Below are 21518 nucleotides of genomic sequence, written 5' to 3' on the forward strand. Positions count from 1 at the left end.
CTCTGGTAGCCATCCTTCTACTATCTATCTCCATGAGTTCAATTGTTTGGATTTTTAGCTCCTCCAAATAAGTGAGAACATGCAATGTTTGTCTTTCTGTGCCTGGCTTATTTCACTCAACATAATGACCTCCAGTTCCATCTTTGTTGTTGCAAATTACAAGATCTTATTATTTTTTATGGCTGTATAATACTCTATTGTGTATAAGTACCACGTTTTATCTGTTGATGGCCACTTAGGTTGCTTCCAAATCTTGGCTATTGTGAACAGAGCTGCGACAAATGTGGGAGTGCAGATATCTCTTTAATACACCGATTTCCCTTCTTTTGGGCATATACCCAGCAATGGGATTGCTGGATCATATGGTAGCTCTATTTTTAGTTTTTTGAGGTGCCTCCAAACTGTTCTCCATAGTGGTTGTACTAATTTACATTCCCACCAACAACATACAAGGGTTCCTTTTTTTCCCTTGTACATCCATTTGTTACTCCCTGTCTTTTGGATAAAAGCCATTTTAACTGGAGTAGGATGATACCTCATTGCAGTTTTGATTTGCATTTCTCTGATGATCAGTGATTTTGAGCACCTTTTCAAATTTGTTTGCTATTTGTATGTCTTCTTTTAAAAAGTGACAATTTACATCTTTTGCCCATTTTAAAATCAGATTATTAAATTTTTTTCCTGTAGAGTTGTTTGAGTTCCTTGTATTTTCTGGTTATTAATCCCTTGTCAGATGGGTAGTTTACAAATATTTTCTCCCTTTCAGTGGGTTGTGTCTTCACTTTGTTGATTGTTTCTTTTGCTGTGCGGAAGCTTTTTAACTTGATGTGGTCCCATTTGTCTATTTTTTCTTTGGTTATCTGTGCTTGTGGGATATTACTTAAGAATTTTTTGCCCAAACCAATTTCCTAGAGAGTTTCCCCAGTGTTTTCTTGTAGTAGTTTTATAGTTGGAGGTGTTAGATTTAAGTCTTTAATCCATTGTGGTTTTATTTTTGTATATGACAAGAGATAAGGTTCTAGTTTCATTCTTCTGCATATGGATATTCAGTTTTCCCAACACCATTTATTGAAGAAATTATCTTTTCCCAAGTTTATGTTCTTAGCACCTTTGTTGAAAGTGAATTCACTGTAGGTGTGTGGATTTGTTTCCGGGCTCTGTATTCATTCCATTGGTCTATGTGTCTGTTTTTATGCCAGTACCATGCTGTTTTGGTTGCTGTAAATTCGGTAGTATAATTTGAGGACAGGTAATAGGATTCCTCCAGTTTTGTTCTTTTTGCTCAGGATAGGTTTGGCTATTCTGGGTCTTTTGTGGTTCCATGTAAATTTTAGGATTATTTTTTCTATTTGCATAAAGAATGTTATTGGTATTTTTATAGGGATTGCATTGGATTTGTAGATTCCTTTGGGTAGTATGGATATTTTAACAATATTAATTCTTTCAATCCATGAACATGGAATATCTTTCCTTTTTTGTTTTGCACCTTTTCCATTCTTTCCATCATTGTTTTATAGTTTTCATTGTGGAGATCATTAACTTATTTGGTTAAGTTAATTCCTAGGCATTTTATTTTATTTTATTTTATTTGTGGCTATGATAAATGGGATTACTTTTTTATTTTTTTTTCAGATTGTTTACTTTTGGCATATGGAAATGCTACTGAATTTTGAATGCTGATTTTGTATCCTGCAGCTTTAGTGAATTTGTTTATTGGTTCTAATAGTTTTTTGGTGGAGTTCCTAGGTTTTTCCAAATATAAGATAATATAATCTGCAAACAAAGATAATTTGACTTTTTCCTTTCTAATTTGGAGGCCCTTTATTTCTTTCTCTTGTTTGATTGCTCGAACTAGGACTTCCAGTACTGTGTCATGTAACAGTGGTGAAAGTAGGCATCCTTGCCATGTTCAGATCTTAGAGGAAAGGGTTTCAGTTTTTTCCTTATTCAGCATGATACTAGCTGTGGGTCTATCATATATGGCTTTTATTATGTTGATGTATGTTCCTTATATCCCCATTTTTTGAGGGTTTTTTAAAATCATGAAGGGATGTTAAATTTTATCAAATGCTTCTTTCAGCATCAATTGAAATGATTATGTGGTTTTTGTCCTTAATTCTGTTTATATGGTGTATCACATTTATTTGCATGTGTTGAACCATCCTCGTATCCCTGGGATAAATCCCACTTGGTCATGTTGAATGATCTTTTTAAATGTTGAATTTGGTTTGCTCATATTCTGTTGAGGATTTTTGCCTCAATATTCATAATAAATATTGGTCTGCAGTTTTCTTTTTTTGATGTGTCTTTGTCTGATTTCGGTAAGGTTTCCTTTTTATTACTGGTTTCTGGAAGTTTGATTATGACAAATGTTGGTGTGGTTTCTTTGTGTTTTTCCTACTGGAGGTTCATTGAACTTTATTTATTTGTTTTATTTTTAAATTTTAATTAATTTTTTATTTTCAACTTTTAAGTTTAGGGGTACATGTACACAATGTGCAGATTTGTTACCTACGTAAATGTGTGCCATGGTGGTTTGCTGTACAGATCATCCTATCACCCAGGTATTAAGCCCTGCCTCCATTAGCTGTCCTTCCTGATCCTCTCCCTCCTCCCAACCTGCACCCTCTGATAGATCACAGTATGTATTGTTCCCCACTGAGTGAAGTGAGAACGTGTAGTATTTGGTTTTCTGTTCCTGTATTAGTTTGCTAAGGATAATGGCCTCCAGCTCCTTCCATGTCCCTGCAAAGGATGTGATCCCATTCCTTTTTTTGGCTGCATGGTATATTCCATGGTATATATGTTTGACATTTTCTTTATCCAGTCTGTCACTGATGGGCATTTGGGTTGATTCCATGTCTTTGCTATTGTAAATAGTGCTACAGTGAACATATGCATGCATGTGCCTTTATAATGGAACAATTTATATTCCTTTGGGTATATACCCAGTAATGAGACTGCTAGGTTAAATGGTATTTCTTGTTCTTGGTCTTTGAGGAATCGCCATACTGTCTTCCACATGGTCAAACTAATTTACACTCCCACCAACAGTATAAAAATGTTCCTTTTTCTCAACAACCTTACCAGCATTGGTTGTTTTTTGAGTTTTTAGTAATAACCACTCTGACTGGTATGAGATGGTATCTCATTGTTGTTTTGATTTGCGTTTCTCTAACGATCAGTGATGTTGAGCTTTTTTTCATATGTTTGTTTGCCTCATGAATGCCTTCTTTTGAGAAGTGTCTGTTCATGTCCTTTGCCCACGTTTTAACAGGGTTGTTTGTTTGTTTGTTTTGTAAATTTAAGTTCCTTATAAATGCTGGATATTAGACCTTTGTCAGATGCATAGAATTGCAAAAATTTCTCCCATTCTTAGGTTGTCTGTTTACTCCATCGATCGTTTCTTTTGCTGTGCAGAAGCTCTTTAGTTTGGTTAGATCCCATTTGTTAATTTTGCTTTTGTTGCAATTGCTTTTGGTGTTTTTGTTGTGAAATCTTTGCCTGTGCTTATGTCCTGAATGGTATTGCCTAGTTTTCTTTTTTCTGTCTTTTTTTTGTTTTGTTTTGTTTTGTTTTTTAATAGTTTTGGTTTTTATATTTAAGTCTTTAATCCATCTTGAGTTGATTTTTGTATATGGTATAAGAGGTCCAGTTTCAGTTTTCTGCATATGGCTAGCCAGTTCTCCCAGCACCGTTTATTAAATAGGGAATCCTTTCCCCATTGCTTGTTTTTGTCAGGTTTGTCAAAGATCAGATGGTTGTAAATGTGTAATCTTATTTTTGGCTTCTTTATTCTGTTCCATTGCTCTATGTGTCTGTTCTTGTACCAGTACCATGCTGTGTTTTTTTTTTTTTTTTTTAAATTTATTATTATTATACTGTAAGTTGTAGGGTACATGTGCATAACGTGCAGGTTTGTTACATATGTATACTTGTGCCTTGTTGGTGTGCTGCACCCATCAGCTCGTCATTTACATCAGGTATAACTCCCAGTGCAATCCCTCCCCCCTCCCCCCTCCCCATGATAGGCCCCAGTGTGTGATGTTCCCCTTCCTGAGTCCAAGTGATCTCATTGTTCAGTTCCCACCTATGAGTGACAACATGCGATGTTTGGTTTTCTGTTCTTGTGATAGTTTGCTAAGAATGATGGTTTCCAGCTGCATCCATGTCCCTACAAAGGACGCAAACTCATCCTTTTTTATGGCTGCATAGTATTCCATGGTGTATATGTGCCACATTTTCTTAATCCAATCTGTCACTGATGGACATTTGGGTTGATTCCAAGTCTTTGCTATTGTGAATAGTGCCGCAATAAACATACGTGTGCATGTGTCTTTATAGCAGCATAATTTATAATCCTTTGGGTATATCCCCAGTAATGGGATGGCTGGGTCATATGGTACATCTAGTTCTAGATCCTTGAGGAATCGCCATACTGTTTTCCATAATGGTTGAACTAGTTTACAATCCCACCAACAGTGTAAAAGTGTTCCTATTTCTCCACATCCTCTCCAGCACCTGTTGTTTCCTGACTTTTTAATGATCACCATTCTAACTGGTGTGAGATGGTATCTCATTGTGGTTTTGATTTGCATTTCTCTGATGGCCAGTGATGATGAGCATTTTTTCATGTGTTTGTTGGCTGTATGAATGTCTTCTTTTGAGAAATGTCTATTCATATCCTTTGCCCACTTTTTGATGGGGTTGTTTGTTTTTTTCTTGTAAATTTGTTTGAGTTCTTTGTAGGTTCTGGATATTAGCCCTTTGTCAGATGAGTAGATTGCAAAAATTTTCTCCCATTCTGTAGGTTGCCTGTTCACTCTGATGGTAGTTTCTTTTGCTGTGCAGAAGCTCTTTAGTTTAATGAGATCCCATTTGTCAATTTTGGCTTTTGCTGCCGTTGCTTTTGGTGTTTTAGACATGAAGTCTTTGCCCATGCCTATGTCCTGAATGGTACTACCTAGGTTTTCCTCTAGGATTTTTATGGTATTAGGTCTTACCATGCTGTTTTGATTACAGTAGCCCTGTAGTATAGTTTGAAGTCAGGTAGCATGATACCTCCAGTTTTCTTTCTTTTTTTTTTTATTGTTTAGGATTGCCTAGGCTATTTGGGCTCTTTTTTGCTTCTATATGAATTTCACATTTTTTTTTCTTATTCTGTGAAGAATGTCAATGTTAGTTTAATGGGAATAGCATCAAATCTATAAATTGCTTTGGGCAGTATGGCTATTACACAATATTAGCTTTTCCTATCTGAGCATGGAATGTCTTTCCATTTGTTTGTAGTTCTCCTTGAAGTGGTCCTTCACTTCCCTTGTTAGCTGTATTCCTAGGAATTTTATTCTTTTTGTGGCAATTGTGAATGGGAGTTCATTCATTATTTGGCTCTGGGTTTGCCTGTTGTTGATGTATAGGAGTTCTAGTGATTTTTGCATATTGATTTCATATCCTGAGACTTTGCTGAAGTTGCTTATCAGCTTGAGAAGCCTTTGAGCTGTGATGATGGGGTTTTCTAGATATAGAATTATGTCATCTGCAAACAAAGATAGTTTGACTTCCTCTCTTTCTATTTGTATACTCTTTATTTATTTCTTTCTCTTGCCTGATTGCTCTGGTCAGACTTTCAGTACTGTGTTGAATAGGAGTGGTGAGAGAAGGCAACCTTATCTTGTGTTGGTTTTCAGGAGGGAATGCTTCCAGCTTTTGCTCACACAGTATGATATTGGCTGTGTTTTTGTCATATATGGCTCTCATTATTTGAGGTATGTTCCTTCAATACCTAGTTTATTGAGAGTCTTTAACATGAAGAGATGTTGAATTTTATTGAAGGCCTTTTTTTTTTTTTTTCTTTTCATCTATCCAGAAAATCACGTGGTTTTTGTTTTGGGTTCTGCTTATGTGATGAATCAGATTTATTGATTTGAGTACAGTGACCCAACCCTGCATCCTGGGGATGAAGCCTACATGTTTGTGGTGGATAAGCTTTTTGATGTGCTGCTGGATTCAGTTTGCCAGTGTTATGTTGCGGATTTTTGCATTGATGTTCATTAAGAATATTGGCCTGGAGTTTTCTTGTTCTGTGTATCTCTGCCAGTTATTGGTATCAGGATAATGCTGACCTCACAAAATGAGTTTGGTTGGTAAGCTGTTTATTACTGGGAGGAATCTCTCCTCCTCAATTTTTGGAATAGTTTCAGTGGGAATGGTACCAGCTCTTCTTTGTACCCCTGGTAGAATTCAGCTGTACATCTGTCTGGTCTTGGCCTTTTTTTGGTTTTTGGGCTATTTCTTACTGCCTCAATTTCAGACTCATTATAGGTCTATTCAGGGATTCAATTTCTCCCTGTTTGAGTCTTGGGAGGGTATATGTGTCAAGGAATTTATCCATTTCTTCTAGATTTTCTAGTTTATGTACATAGAGGTGTTTACAATAGTCTGTGATGGTTGTTTGTATTTCTGTGGGGTCAGTGGTAACATCCTCCTTATTTCTGATTGTGTTTATTTGAATCTTCTCTCTTCTTTATTAGTCTAGCTAGTAGTCTATTTTATTAAGTTTTTCAAAAAGCCAACTCCTGGATTTGTTGATCTTTTGAATGTTTTTTTCCTGTCTCTATCTCCTTCAGTTTAACTCTGATCTTGGTTATTTCTTGTCTTTTGCTAGCTTTGGGGTTTGTTTACCTTGGTTTTCTAGTTCTTTTAGTTGTGATGTTAGGTTATTGACTTGAGATCTTTGTGGCTTTTTAATGTGGGCATTTAGTGTTGTAAACTTCTCTCTTAACACTGTTTTAGCTGCATCCTAGAGATTTTGGTACATTTTATCTTTGTTCTCATTAGTTTCAAAGAACTTTTTGATTTCTGCCTTAATTTCATTATTTACCCAAAAATCATTGAGGAGCAGGTTGTTCAATTTCCATGTAGTTGTGTGTTTTTCAGTGAATTTGTTTAGTCCTGAGTTCTAATTTGATAACACTGTAGTCTGAGAGACTGTTTATTATGATTTCAGTTCTTTTGCATTTGCTGAGCAGTGTTTTACTTTTGATTATGTGATCAATTTTAAGTAAGTGCTGTGTGGAGATGGGAAGACTGTATATTCTGTTGTTTTTGGGTGAAGAGTTCTGTAGACATCTGTCATGTCCACTTGATCCTGAGCTAAGTTCAGGTCCTGAATATCTTTGCTAATTTTCTGTCTGATAATCTGTCTGATATTGTCAGTGGGGTATATTAAAGTCTCCCAGTATTATTGTGTATTATTGTGTGGGAGTCTAAGTCTCTTTGAAGGTCTCTAAGAACTTGCTTTATGAATCTAGATGTTCCTTTATTGCGTGTATATATATTTAGTATAGTTAGCTCTTCTTGTTGAATGTCTTTCTTTGTCTTTTTTGATCTTTGTTGGTCTAAAGTCTGTTTTGTGAGAAGCTAGTATTGCAACCCCTGCTTTGTTCTGTTTTGCATTTGCTTGGTAAATTTTTCTCCATCCCTTTATTTTGAGCCTATGTGTGTCTTTGCATGTGAGATGAGTCTCTTGAAGACAGCATGCTGACGGGTCTTGGTTTTTAATCTAGCTTGCCACTCTGTGTCTCTCAGTTGGGGCATTTAGCCCATTTATATTTAAGGTTAGTATTGTTATGTGTAGACGTGGTCCTGTCATAGTGATGTTAGATGGTTATTTTTCAGACTTGTTTATGTGGTTGCTTCATAGTGGCATTAGTCTGTGTACTTCAGTGTGTTTTTGTAGTTGCTGGTAATGGTTTTTCTTTTCCATATTTAATGCTTCCTTCAGGAGCTCTTGTAGTACAGGTCTGCTGGTAATGAATTCCCTCAGCATTTGCTCGTCTGAAAAGAATCTTATTTCTCCTTTGCTTATGAAGCATAGTTTGGCTGGATATGAAATTCTTGGTTCAAGATTTTTTTCTTCAGGAGTGTTGAATGTAGGCCTCCAATCTATTCTGGCTTATGCAGTTTCTGTTGAGGGGTTCACTGTTAGACTGATGAGGTTTTCTTTATAGGTGGCCTGCCCTTTTTCTCTAGCTATCTTAAACATTCTTTCTTTTGTTTCAATCTTGGAAAATCTGATGATTATGTGTCTTGGGATGCTCTTGTGTAGAATCTTGCAGGGTTCTCTGTATTTCTTGAATTTGACGCTTGGCCTCTATAGCAAGTTTGGGGACATTTTCATTGACAGTATCTTGAAATATATTTCCCGACTTGTTTGCTTTCTCTCCATCCCTTTCAGGGATGCCAGTAATTTGTAGATTTTGCTTCTTTACATAACCCCATGTTTCTCAGAGGCTTTATTTGTTTCTTTTCGTTCATTTTTCTTTGTTTTTATCTGACTGTCTTATTTCAGAGAGCCAGTCTTCAAGTTCCAAGATTTTCTTCTCAGCTTGGTCTGTTGTGCTGTTAATATTGTCATTGCATTGTGAAATTCTTGTTGTGTGTTTTTCCCCTCTATCAGATCACATAGATTCTTCTTTGTGGCTATTTCATTTGTCAGCTCCTGTACTGTTTTATTGTGATTCTTAGTTTCCTTGGATTGGTTATACCATTTTCCTCAATCTCAATGTTCTTTGTTCCTATCCATGTTCTGAATTCTATTTCTGTTATTTCAGCCAACTCAGTCTGGTTAGGAACTAGTGTTGTAGTTGTTCTGTTGTAGAACTAGTGTAGTCATTTGGAGGATGTAAGACACTCTGGCCATGTGATTTCCCAGAGTTCTTGCACTGGCTCTTGCCATGACTTGTAATTTTTTATTGATCGCTGGGCATTGTGTTGCTTCTTTTAAGGAGTATTGGACTTTATTGAGATACGCAGTTATTTGTTGTTTAATTTGATCCTTTTGAGGTTTGTAAGGATGGGTATAGAATAACCTTTACTCAGAGATGGTTAAGCCTTACTACTAAGGTATGGTTCTTCTGGGATCTCTACCGAATGACCCATATGATAAATGTAGACTCACCACTTGTCTTGAGGGAACTTGAATGATTCTCAGCCTCGGTGATCTCTCTGGAAATTGCTTACTGCTTTGCTCTCTAGTTGCTCAATTACCTTACCTTATGGATTTTTTTACTGTATACATTCATATCTTAAGCAAAGACACAGGACACTTTAAGCTGGAATTCTAGATTTATTTTTTAGGGTAATTTCTTCCTCTCCAGAACTCTGTACTATACCTTTTAGCCATCTCAGGCACCTCGGTATCTGATCTCTGTTTTCTCACTTGAACAAAATCGCCATTTCTGCTTGGAATCTGCCTCCTTGCTCCATGGTCCAAAATATGACTCCAGGAAGAAAGCCAGATGATTTTATGGCTCCTCTCATTTCTTTCTCTTATTAGGTTTTATTGTCCTATGCTACTGGTTGTTCAGTATCTGAAAACAGTTGTTTTACATATTTTTTCCAGTTTTATCGTTGTTTAAGTTAGAAGGGTTAATCTAAAGTCTCCTCCACTTAAAAAGAAATCCATTTCTCTTTGATGCCACTTCTTCCTTTGTGAAGCAGGCAAACTCATCTACTCTGAATGAGGGGGCATTTGGAGGGAAAAGGCAGTTGGAGAGTAGAAAAGATTTAAAATAGTCACTTTAGAGAGGAGAACAAGTCAACAGTAGAAATATAACTGGAGTGCTAGACAGAAATACAAGTGGAGGGATCTTTTGAGAATTTATGGTAATACTGATTTGCCTAAGGCATTTGAATGCTTAGATGTATGCCCTCAAACATGAATTCACATTGTTTTTCAAGGATTGGGATTTGTTAGATATATTAGACAAGGAGACGGAGGGGCAAGGGATGATAAAGTCCAAACAAGAGTACTATTGAATAAATCAGCCATTGGATGTAAGCTGGATTAAAAGAGAAGTGAAGAAGGGAGAGGGCTAGTAGACTGGGAGATCAATGAATGGTCATATAATTTATTGTTGAACAACAAATCTGAAAGAATCATTGCTTGCTTTCAGAGAGGAGGATGCTTGATTTCAGAGAGCAGGGTGCCTCAGTGATTTTGGAAGCAGACTAAGGTTAGGATATCACAGGTGTAAAGTTGGAGTATGGAATGGAATCGAGCAGGTGAGATGAAGAGGTCATGGAAATGGAGAGGTCAGATTTTTTGATGGGCCGTCTGTATTGTCTTTCAAGTTACCCAGAATGATGAGATGTTGCCTTAGTCTATTTGGGCTGCTATACCAAAATACGATAAACTGGATAGCTTATAAACAGCAGAAATTTATTTCTCACAGTGCTGGATATTGGGAAATCTAAGATCAAGGCACTAGTAGATTGGTGTCTGGTGACAGCCTGCTTCCTCATAGATGGCACCCTCTTGCTGTGTTCTCACATGGTGAAACGTGGCAAGGCAGCTCTTTGGGACCTTATTTATATAAGGACACTAATCCCAATTTTGAAGACTCGTCCATGATGGGTTAGTCACCTCCCAAAAGCCCCACCTTTTATTGCCATCACCTTGGGAGTTAGGATTTTAACATACAAATTTTGGGGGAACAGAAACATTCAAACCATAGCAAGTGGGTATTGGAGTTAGATAATAATTGTGAGCCAGGCACATGTGGCTGAGAATTAGCATGAGTGTATTTGCAGTGAATAGTATTTTCAGTGTGTATAGTGGAGTCTAGTGTCTAGAGCAGCACTGTCCAGTATGGTAACCACTAGCCATGTGTGGCTATTGAAATTTAAATTAATTACAATGAAATGAGATAATAAATTCAATTCCTCAGTCTCACCTAGCCACATTGCAAGTGCTCACTAATTTCATATGGCTACTAACTGTCATATAAGCAGCATAGATACAGAAAATGTTTATCACTACAGAAAATTCTGTTGTACAGTGCTGGTCGAGAGGACAGGTGTTGTGTGAAGTATCTAGGCCTGTAGCAGACCTTTTGGGCTTGGAAAGAGAAACTTACCTGCAATGTTCCTCATTTAGGCAGAAACCTTTCAGAACCAGAGGGCTTGAAAAACAAGATCTTTTCCTTTTGCTGATATTGAACTAATGAAACTTGTTGAATAGTTATAAAATACTCTAACAACCCTTATGTCAGTGAAGGAAAAGTCCTTTGAAGGCAAAAACTATAATTAGATACCGCATACCTCTCTGTTATTGGAAATATTACACAAATAAATATGGAAAATATAGTATAGAAAAAAGTGGAACAAATTAAAGGTTTGGTTTTTCTTTTCTTTTTTTTCCCACCCCCCCTACTCTATTCTTGAGATGTTTCATATTGTTGATCTGGTCTGTAGTATCTTTAGTGGTACTGGACCTCTGAGACTGTTATGTTAGGTATCATTACTTCATTTGGTATAGTTTAGAAGACAATGAAAGCTGTATATCCAGTGTATTTTATTTTTTTCCTTAACCTTATTAACTTTAGGTAAGCGTGGATTTAAATTTAGTTACCGTTTCTACTAGCAATTTTTTTCTTGAGTCCCGTCTTACATATTTCGATCCTTAGGAGACCTCAGATTCTATTTCGTGGTAGGCACCCCATGTTAGTGGAAGATGTGGAAGAATGATTAAAATACATAGTTACTTCAATGATGGAGTCTCCTATAGGCAAAATACAGGAGCTAATACAGAAATTTTTACCTTAAGATATATTGCTGCTGTAACCAGAACCTAAAGTATGAGGCACTGGCTTAGAGATCATGCAGTTTATGGTGGAGAAACTGATATCAGGGCTGGAAAGATGGAGATTTATGTTAAGTTGTGGGAAAACATTTGATAAAACTGTATTTGGGATAATTTAGGAGGCAGACTATGTATGTATCTAATGATCCTACAGTTCTAGGGGAAATGGTTGGAAACAATATTATGTGTTGGCTTTGGCACTCTGGTTTGAACAAGGTATTAAAAAAAGAGAAGTGAGCTCAGGAAAGAATTAGTTGGTTTGTGACCAAAATAAAAGGGACGAGAGAGAGTCTAGAAATCTGGAGCTTAGAAGGAGTCCGTTATGACTCGGCTCCGTGGCAAAGAAACTAAGGGCATAGCTTCCTTATTCAAACCTGTTGTCTTAGATGGCTTCAAGGAAACCACCATTAAGTTCAAGTACACATGCTATGCCTATTCCATGCTCATATGCATACACATAGGTATACAGAAAGAGGGAAACTGGTAGTGAGGGTAATCTTCAAGGAGTCTAGGTATATTGATTGGCACATGCACTGATTGGAAGCAAACAGATTGAAAATCAACTTTTTGAGGCAACTATATGCTAAAAACCCCACAAGTCTGGACCAAAATTGCCTAATAGTCTTTTAGCCTTAAACAACATTTGGGCCCTCAAATATTTGAAAGTAAGAAAAGGAATGCAAAAATTGTATAGGCCACAAAAAGTTACTGTCCTCAATGTTCATTTCATATATGGCCATGGAAGATAAAGGGTAAAGAAGAACCTCCCAGAAGGCAGAGCAAGCAACTGTGGAGAGACGTAGAGAACAGATTCTTCCAGAATTAGGGACTAATTAAGGAATTTATCCTACTGTCAGGATAGAAAGATCTCTTGAGTTTTTGTCCAACAAGATTTCATTATTGCTGTGGACCAATCACTGCTACATATTGCCCATTCTTCCTTTCTCTGAATGAGAGTATTTGGTGTGCATTCCCTATCCCCATTAAATCTGTGTATATTGGGTTGAGCATGGGTTTAAATTATCTTTCAGTTAATAGGCTGCTGTACTATGAGGACCTACATTGGACCTCATGGTAATTACTGAGCACTACCAGATGATCCTAGATTTTGAACTGGATGCATTGACTAGATGGGAATTTAGGTTGTCATCTTTGGGGAGAGAGTGTACAAATAAGGGTGAACAGAATATTGAAATAGGTGTTTGGTAGCCAAAAACGCAGCCTGTGGGCAGAGACTGACTAACCGTTCTTCAAGCCCATTTCCTTCTCCTTAGGGGCTTGCTAGCATTTGATTGAGTTTTGGCTAATGGAATGTGAACAAAGTAATGTTTCTTACTTACATATTGGTTATATGGTTATGGAAATTTCCCATGTACAATAACTCTATATTGTTTTACCTTTCTGGCATAATGCCAGACAAGTAAGGTGACTTTGGAAGCCATGTGTTAAAGATAGTGGAACTACAAGACGGAACATGTGGGTCTTGCAATCACCATTTAGGTGACAACTAAACACCAATCAGGACCATCTGTTTTGGAATTTATGTGATCAAAACTCTGGATATTATCATGTTTGAGCCATCATACATTTTTGTTTGGTTTTTGGCTATAGCATCTAACTAATTAAGGGTAAAGTTCCCTTTGACCACAACCAACAGTTTTGGTTGCTTTTCTCCTCCCCAGAAGTAATATTATGTCTGTGTTTTTTTCTAGACATTCTGTATACTTTTACATGTATTTGTGTGTGTGTGTGTGTGTTAAACTATAAGTTAATATTGTATATTGTGTCTTTTTGTTCCAGAACATGGGCTAGAGATCTCCCTATTGATTATTTTAATTGGTATACAGAATTCTATACTGTAAACAAGTCATTGTTTATTTAGCTTTTCATTTGCTGATTGGCATTAGGTTTTTGTCAATTTTTAAAATACTGTAGTTTTGAATAAGGAGGCCAAATGCCTTATGCAGCCATGGTAGATCTAGTTCTGGTGCATATACAATAATTTTAAAATTTAATTTAGTTGAGTAATAGGATCACTTTGTATTTGCATATAAGGTGAAATAAGAGGTCAGGATAATTAAATTTTAGAATAGGGGCCTGTGATTTGCAGTTTCATTAAATGGAAGGCCTTAGGAATACCATGGCCCCTTGACACTTGTGTGGTTCCTTTGGAAAGGGATAATTTTTCTAGTCTTAATTAATTTTGTCAGTTATAGAGAAATATTGGAAAACAAAGCATCTGAAATACCCCATTGATTTCCCAGAATATTTTTGGTATCTGTAGCTGGTACCAGCCTCGGGCTGGGCTCATCTTCTGAAAATCCATTCCATTGTCCCAAAGTGAGTTGATTTCTCCAAGTTAGTCTACAAACCATAATTTAATGACATGCTTCTTTGACTTGGTGTGTATTTCATGTTTGCATCATCTGTTAAAAACAAGATTTTGGCCCATAGATAATATGCTGATGGGGTTGGCGAAGAGGAGTAAGTTAGGCTCTTATAAATGAAAATGTAGGAAATGATAGCAATTTGTGAATTTTTAGCAAACAATGGGAATAGTACAGAAACTGTTACTTCCTTGAAATGACATTGCTTGTATGAATTTTTTTTAAATGTTGCTCTCTGCTTACTAAGTTTGAGATTAAGAATGACTGAATCATTTGGGATTGAAATACAATTGTAGCTAAAGTTGTTCTTTTTTTTTCTGAGAAAAGTTAAATATCTTACAGTGTTATAACTTTCAATTACATATGAAACACACTAGATATTTTTATTATATATGGAAAATTTAAAAATATTTTTGTATTTATAGAATCATCTAATGAAGCAAAGAGTCTTTTTTGTAAAGTTACAAATCTACTGATTTATTTTTCTGAAAAAACAAATCTTCATCATGCAATTAATACATATATTTGAGCCTCTACAATGTGAGAAGTGTAGTACTTGGCTCCGCAAATAATATATATTGAATGTAATTAGAATATTGACATCCTAATGGTTGGTGAGATTTTGATATGACAATGAATGAGAACTTCTGAAGCTGGAGTATTATAAAATCTTACAGTCTGAATTGTCACAGTTTTGTAAGTCTGTCCATGAAAAATCTTAGACATTGGTCAAGTGAGACTGGCTTAGGGGCAAAAAATAAAGATTTATTCACAGTAAGAATCCCAGATAGTTCTTTTGTGTAACCTTGATCCAACTCTTATTCACACACGCCTTTTCATCATTGTTTTGTGTCATCTGCTTACTTCTGCTATCTTGTCTTTCATCCCACCAAGCTGTTAGCAGCCTCACAGGGGTCTCAAGACTTAAGCCTCTTCCTAGCCCCCTGTATCATTCTTTGCCTTCCTGTAGCTGCTTTGGGTTTTTCTCTCTCATGTCTCATTTTTAATAGAATGTGAACTCTGTGCTTTATTGTTCTCCATTCTCAAAAGTTAATTACATTTAGACCATGCATGGGGAAGAAGAAGTAAAAAGAATATGTTTTTTAAAATTTTAAATGGAGTAATCATTACAGTAATTGTGGTAGAGGGTAACATTTTGTGGATATTTACCTCCTTATTTTAAATGGGTTCTAACATTTATATTATTAATAAAATTATTTGCCCTACTCTGAGGGTACAGAATGAAAATGTTGCATAAAGTAATATAGTCACTTAATTTTGAATAAATAGCCATATTTTCTCTGGTAAACCTTTAAACAAAAGAACTCCAACACTCATTTTCCTTAAAAAATGTAAAGATCTCTTAGTTGCCAAACCTTGGTTATAATAATAATTAACATCTATCATATAACCTATTTTCATAAAGTAGGATTATTAGCATCATTACTTAATTTAAAACTCTTATCACTTTTTACTTTAATCCCATATATTTTTATCTTACTAATGACTTATACCATTGAGACCTGTAAGACAGTCAATTATATTTCAAGGTCAGAGAAAAAGAATTAAGAAAACAACAGCTCTCAGACACTTTTTAAAAGTAATAATTTTAACAGAGAAGACTCAAGATAGAAGGTAGAAGATTCATAAAAAGTTGTCATTTTCATTTTTGTCAGCCTGAACAACAGAAAATATGTAATAATGTAAAACATTCACGTTTTGTTTATTATGATGTCTTATTATGATTATGATAATTTTCTTTTTTCAAAGTGCATGTTCTCATATATAATTTTAAAAACGTTTTTTCATGTTCAAATTTGTCCTCAAGGAGTCATAATTTGAAATTAGAGTTTTTAAAATTGAGTACTAACCTTTGATTAGATCATATTTTAAAATTAAAATATTTGAATCATACAGTTCAACTTTGTATAAACTTTTTTACAAACATTCTATTGGTTTTTTAAATTAAACCTGCTTAAGTAAGAAAAAAATAAAAAACATAGACTAAACAAAATAACTTGTATATAATCTCATTCTCTCTCACATATAAACATTATTAATATTTTGGCAAATAAAACTGGAAATGTGGGGGCGGAGCAAGATGGCCGAATAGGAGCAGCTCCAGTCTCCAACTCCCAGCGCCAGCGACACAGAAGACCGGTGATTTCTGCATTTTCAACTGAGGTACTGGGTTCATCTCACTGGGGAGTGCCGGACGATCGGTGCTGGTCAGCTGTTGCAGCCCGACCAGCGAGAGCTGAAGCAGGGCGAGGCATCGCCTCACCTGGGAAGCGCAAGGGGGAAGGGAATCCCTTTTCCTAGCCAGGGGAACTGAGACACACAACACCTGGAAAATCGGGTAACTCCCACCCCAATATTGCGCTTTAAGCAAACAGGCACACCAGGAGATCATATCCCACACCTGGCCGGGAGGGTCCCACGCCCACGGAGCCTCCCTCATTGCTAGCACAGCAGTCTGTGATCTACCGGCAAGGCAGCAGCGAGGCTGGGGGAGGGGCGCCCGCCATTGCTGAGGCTTAAGTAGGTAAACAAAGCTGCTGGGAAGCTCCAACTGGGTGGAGCTCACAGCAGCTCAAGGAAACCTGCCTGTCTCTGTAGACTCCACCTCTGGGGACAGGGCACAGCTACACAACAACAACAACAACAACAACAAAGCAGCAGAAACCTCTGCAGACGCAAACGACTCTGTCTGACAGCTTTGAAGAGAGCAGTGGATCTCCCAACACGGAGGTTGAGATCTGAGAAGGGACAGACTGCCTGCTCAAGTGGGTCCCTGACCCCTGAGTAGCCTAACTGGGAGACAACCCCCACTAGGGGCAGTCTGACACCCCACACCTCACAGGGTGGAGTACACCCCTGAGAGGAAGCTTCCAAAGCAAGAATCAGACAGGTACACTCGCTGTTCAGAAATATTCTATCTTCTGCAGCCTCTGCTGCTGATACCCAGGCAAACAGGGTCTGGAGTGGACCTCAAGCAATCTCCAACAGACCTACAGCTGAGGGTCCTGACTGTTAGAAGGAAAACTATCAAACAGGAAGGACACCTACACCAAAACCCCATCAGTACATCACCATCATCAAAGACCAGAGGCAGATAAAACCACAAAGATGGGGAAAAAGCAGGGCAGAAAAGCTGGAAATTCAAAAAATAAGAGCACATCTCCCCCAGCAAAGGAGCGCAGCTCATCGCCAGCAACGGATCAAAGCTGGACGGAGAATGACTTTGACGAGATGAGAGAAGAAGGCTTCAGTCCATCAAATTTCTCAGAGCTAAAGGAGGAATTACGTACCCAGCGCAAAGAAACTAAAAATCTTGAAAAAAAAGTGGAAGAATTGACGGCTAGAGTAATTAATGCAGAGAAGGTCATAAACGAAATGAAAGAGATGAAAACCATGACACGAGAAATACGTGACAAATGCACAAGCTTCAGTAACCGACTTGATCAACTGGAAGAAAGAGTATCAGCGATTGAGGATCAAATGAATGAAATGAAGCGAGAAGAGAAACCAAAAGAAAAAAGAAGAAAAAGAAATGAACAAAGCCTTCAAGAAGTATGGGATTATGTAAAAAGACCAAATCTACGTCTGATTGGGGTGCCTGAAAGTGAGGGGGAAAATGGAAGCAAGTTGGAAAACACTCTTCAGGATATCATCCAGGAGAACTTCCCCAACCTAGTAGGGCAGGCCAACATTCAAATCCAGGAAATACAGAGAACGCCACAAAGATACTCCTCGAGAAGAGCAACTCCAAGACACATAATTGCCAGATTCACCAAAGTTGAAATGAAGGAAAAAATCTTAAGGGCAGCCAGAGAGAAAGGTCGGGTTACCCACAAAGGGAAGCCCATCAGACTCACAGCAGATCTCTCGGCAGAAACTCTCCAAGCCAGAAGAGAGTGGGGGCCAATATTCAACATTCTTAAAGAAAAGAATTTTAAACCCAGAATTTCATATCCAGCCAAACTAAGTTTCATAAGTGAAGAAGAAATAAAATCCTTTACAGATAAGCAAATGCTTAGAGATTTTGTCACCACTAGGCCTGCCTTACAAGAGACCCTGAAGGAAGCACTCAACATGGAAAGGAACAACCGGTACCAGCCATTGCAAAAACATGCCAAAATGTAAAGACCATCGAGGCTAGGAAGAAACTGCATCAACTAACGAGCAAAATAACCAGTTAATATCATAATGGCAGGATCAAGTTCACACATAACAATCTTAACCTTAAATGTAAATGGACTAAATGCTCCAATTAAAAGACACAGACTGGCAAACTGGATAAAGAGTCAAGACCCATCAGTCTGCTGTATTCAGGAGACCCATCTCACACGCAGAGACATACATAGGCTCAAAATAAAGGGATGGAGGAAGATTTACCAAGCAAATGGTGAACAAAAAAAAGCAGGGGTTGCAATCCTAGTCTCTGATAAAACAGACTTTAAACCATCAAAGATCAAAAGAGACAAAGAAGGCCATTACATAATGGTAAAGGGATCAATTCAACAGGAAGAGCTAACTATCCTAAATATATATGCACCCAATACAGGAGCACCCAGATTCATAAAGCAAGTCCTTAGAGACTTACAAAGAGACTTAGACTCCCATACAATAATAATGGGAGACTTCAACACTCCACTGTCAACATTAGACAGATCAACGAGACAGAAAGTTAACAAGGATATCCAGGAATTGAACTCATCTCTGCAGCAAGCAGACCTAATAGACATCTATAGAACTCTCCACCCCAAATCAACAGAATATACATTCTTCTCAGCACCACATCGTACTTACTCCAAAATTGACCATATAATTGGAAGTAAAGCACTCCTCAGCAAATGTACAAGAACAGAAATTATAACAAACTGTCTCTCAGACCACAGTGCAATCAAACTAGAACTCAGGACTAAGAAACTCAATCAAAACTGCTCAACTACATGGAAACTGAACAACCTGCTCCTGAATGACTACTGGGTACATCACGAAATGAAGGCAGAAAGAAAGATGTTCTTTGAAACCAATGAGAACAAAGATACAACATACCAGAATCTCTGGGACACATTTAAAGCAGTGTGCAGAGGGAAATTTATAGCACTAAATGCCCACAAGAGAAAGCAGGAAAGATCAAAAATTGACACTCTAACATCGCAATTAAAAGAACTAGAGAAGCAAGAGCAAACACATTCCAAAGCTAGCAGAAGGCAAGAAATAACTAAGATCAGAGCAGAACTGAAGGAGATAGAGACACAAAAAACCCTCCAAAAAATCAATGAATCCAGGAGTTGGTTTTTTGAAAAGATCAACAAAATTGACAGACCACTAGCAAGACTAATAAAGAAGAAAAGAGAGAAGAATCAAATCGACGCAATTAAAAATGATAAAGGGGATATCACCACCGACCCCACAGAAATACAAACTACCATCAGAGAATACTATAAACACCTCTACGCAAATAAACTGGAAAACCTAGAAGAAATGGATAATTTCCTGGACACTTACACTCTTCCAAGACTAAACCAGGAAGAAGTTGAATCCCTGAATAGACCAATAGTAGGCTCTGAAATTGAGGCAATAATTAATAGCCTACCAACCAAAAAAAGTCCAGGACCAGATGGATTCACAGCTGAATTCTACCAGAGGTATAAGGAGGAGTTGGTACCATTCCTTCTGAAACTATTCCAATCAATAGAAAAAGAGGGAATCCTCCCTAACTCATTTTATGAGGCCAACATCATCCTGATACCAAAGCCTGGCAGAGACACAACAAAAAAAGAGAATTTTAGACCAATATCCCTGATGAACATCGATGCAAAAATCCTCAATAAAATACTGGCAAACCGGATTCAACAACACATCAAAAAGCTTATCCACCATGATCAAGTGGGCTTCATCCCTGGGATGCAAGGCTGGTTCAACATTCGCAAATCAATAAACATAATCCAGCATATAAACAGAACCAAAGACAAGAACCACATGATTATCTCAATAGATGCAGAAAAGGCTTTTGACAAAATTCAACAGCCCTTCATGCTTAAAACGCTCAATAAATTCGGTATTGATGGAACGTACCTCAAAATAATAAGAGCTATTTATGACAAACCCACAGCCAATATCATACTGAATGGGCAAAAACTGGAAAAATTCCCTTTGAAAACTGGCACAAAACAGGGATGCCCTCTCTCACCACTCCTACTCAACATAGTGTTGGAGGTTCTGGCTAGGGCAATCAGGCAAGAGAAAGAAATCAACGGTATTCAGTTAGGAAAAGAAGAAGTCAAATTGTCCCTGTTTGCAGATGACATGATTGTATATTTAGAAAACCCCATTGTCTCAGCCCAAAATCTCCTTAAGCTGATAAGCAACTTCAGCAAAGTCTCAGGATACAAAATTAATGTGCAAAAATCACAAGCATTCTTATACACCAGTAACAGACAAACAGAGAGCCAAATCATGAATGAACTTCCATTCACAATTGCTTCAAAGAGAATCAAATACCTAGGAATCCAACTTACAAGGGATGTAAAGGACCTCTTCAAGGAGAACTACAAACCACTGCTCAGTGAAATAAAAGAGGACACAAACAAATGGAAGAACATACCATGCTCATGGATAGGAAGAATCAATATCATGAAAATGGCCATACTGCCCAAGGTTATTTATAGATTCAATGCCAACCCCATCAAGCTACCAATGAGTTTCTTCACAGAATTGGAAAAAACTGCTTTAAAGTTCATATGGAACCAAAAAAGAGCCCACATCTCCAAGACAATCCTAAGTCAAAAGAACAAAGCTGGAGGCATCACGCTACCTGACTTCAAACTATACTACAAGGCTACAGTAACCAAAACAGCATGGTACTGGTACCAAAACAGAGATATAGACCAATGGAACAGAACAGAGTCCTCAGAAATAATACCACACATCTACAGCCATCTGATCTTTGACAAACCTGAGAGAAACAAGAAATGGGGAAAGGATTCCCTATTTAATAAATGGTGCTGGGAAAATTGGCTAGCCATAAGTAGAAAGCTGAAACTGGATCCTTTCCTTACTCCTTATACGAAAATTAATTCAAGATGGATTAGATACGTAAATGTTAGACCTAATACCATAAAAATCCTAGAGGAAAACCTAGGTAGTACCATTCAGGACATAGGCATGGGCAAAGACTTCATGTCTAAAACACCAAAAGCAATGGCAGCAAAAGCTAAAATTGACAAATGGGATCTAATTAAACTAAAGAGCTTCTGCACAGCAAAAGAAACTACCATCAGAGTGAACAGGCAACCTACAGAATGGGAGAAAATTTTTGCAATCTACTCATCTGACAAAGGGCTAATATCCAGAACCTACAAAGAACTCAAACAAATTTACAAGAAAAAAACAAACAACCCCATCAAAAAGTGGGCAAAGGATATGAATAGACATTTCTCAAAAGAAGACATTCATACAGCCAACAGACATATGAA

The 21518-nt window shown here is 37.3% G+C and overlaps 1 protein-coding gene across 6 annotated transcripts in view; it reads left to right on the forward strand.

Annotated features, from left to right (window-relative positions):
* The window catches only part of CCDC171 (coiled-coil domain containing 171), a 501053-nt gene that overhangs the window by 320867 nt on the left and 158668 nt on the right, over positions 1-21518 (forward strand). The gene's annotated exons all lie outside the window — the stretch shown is intronic.

The sequence above is a fragment of the Papio anubis genome, chromosome 13 (assembly GCF_008728515.1).
Source record: "Papio anubis isolate 15944 chromosome 13, Panubis1.0, whole genome shotgun sequence".
Classification (NCBI taxonomy): Eukaryota; Metazoa; Chordata; class Mammalia; order Primates; family Cercopithecidae; genus Papio; species Papio anubis.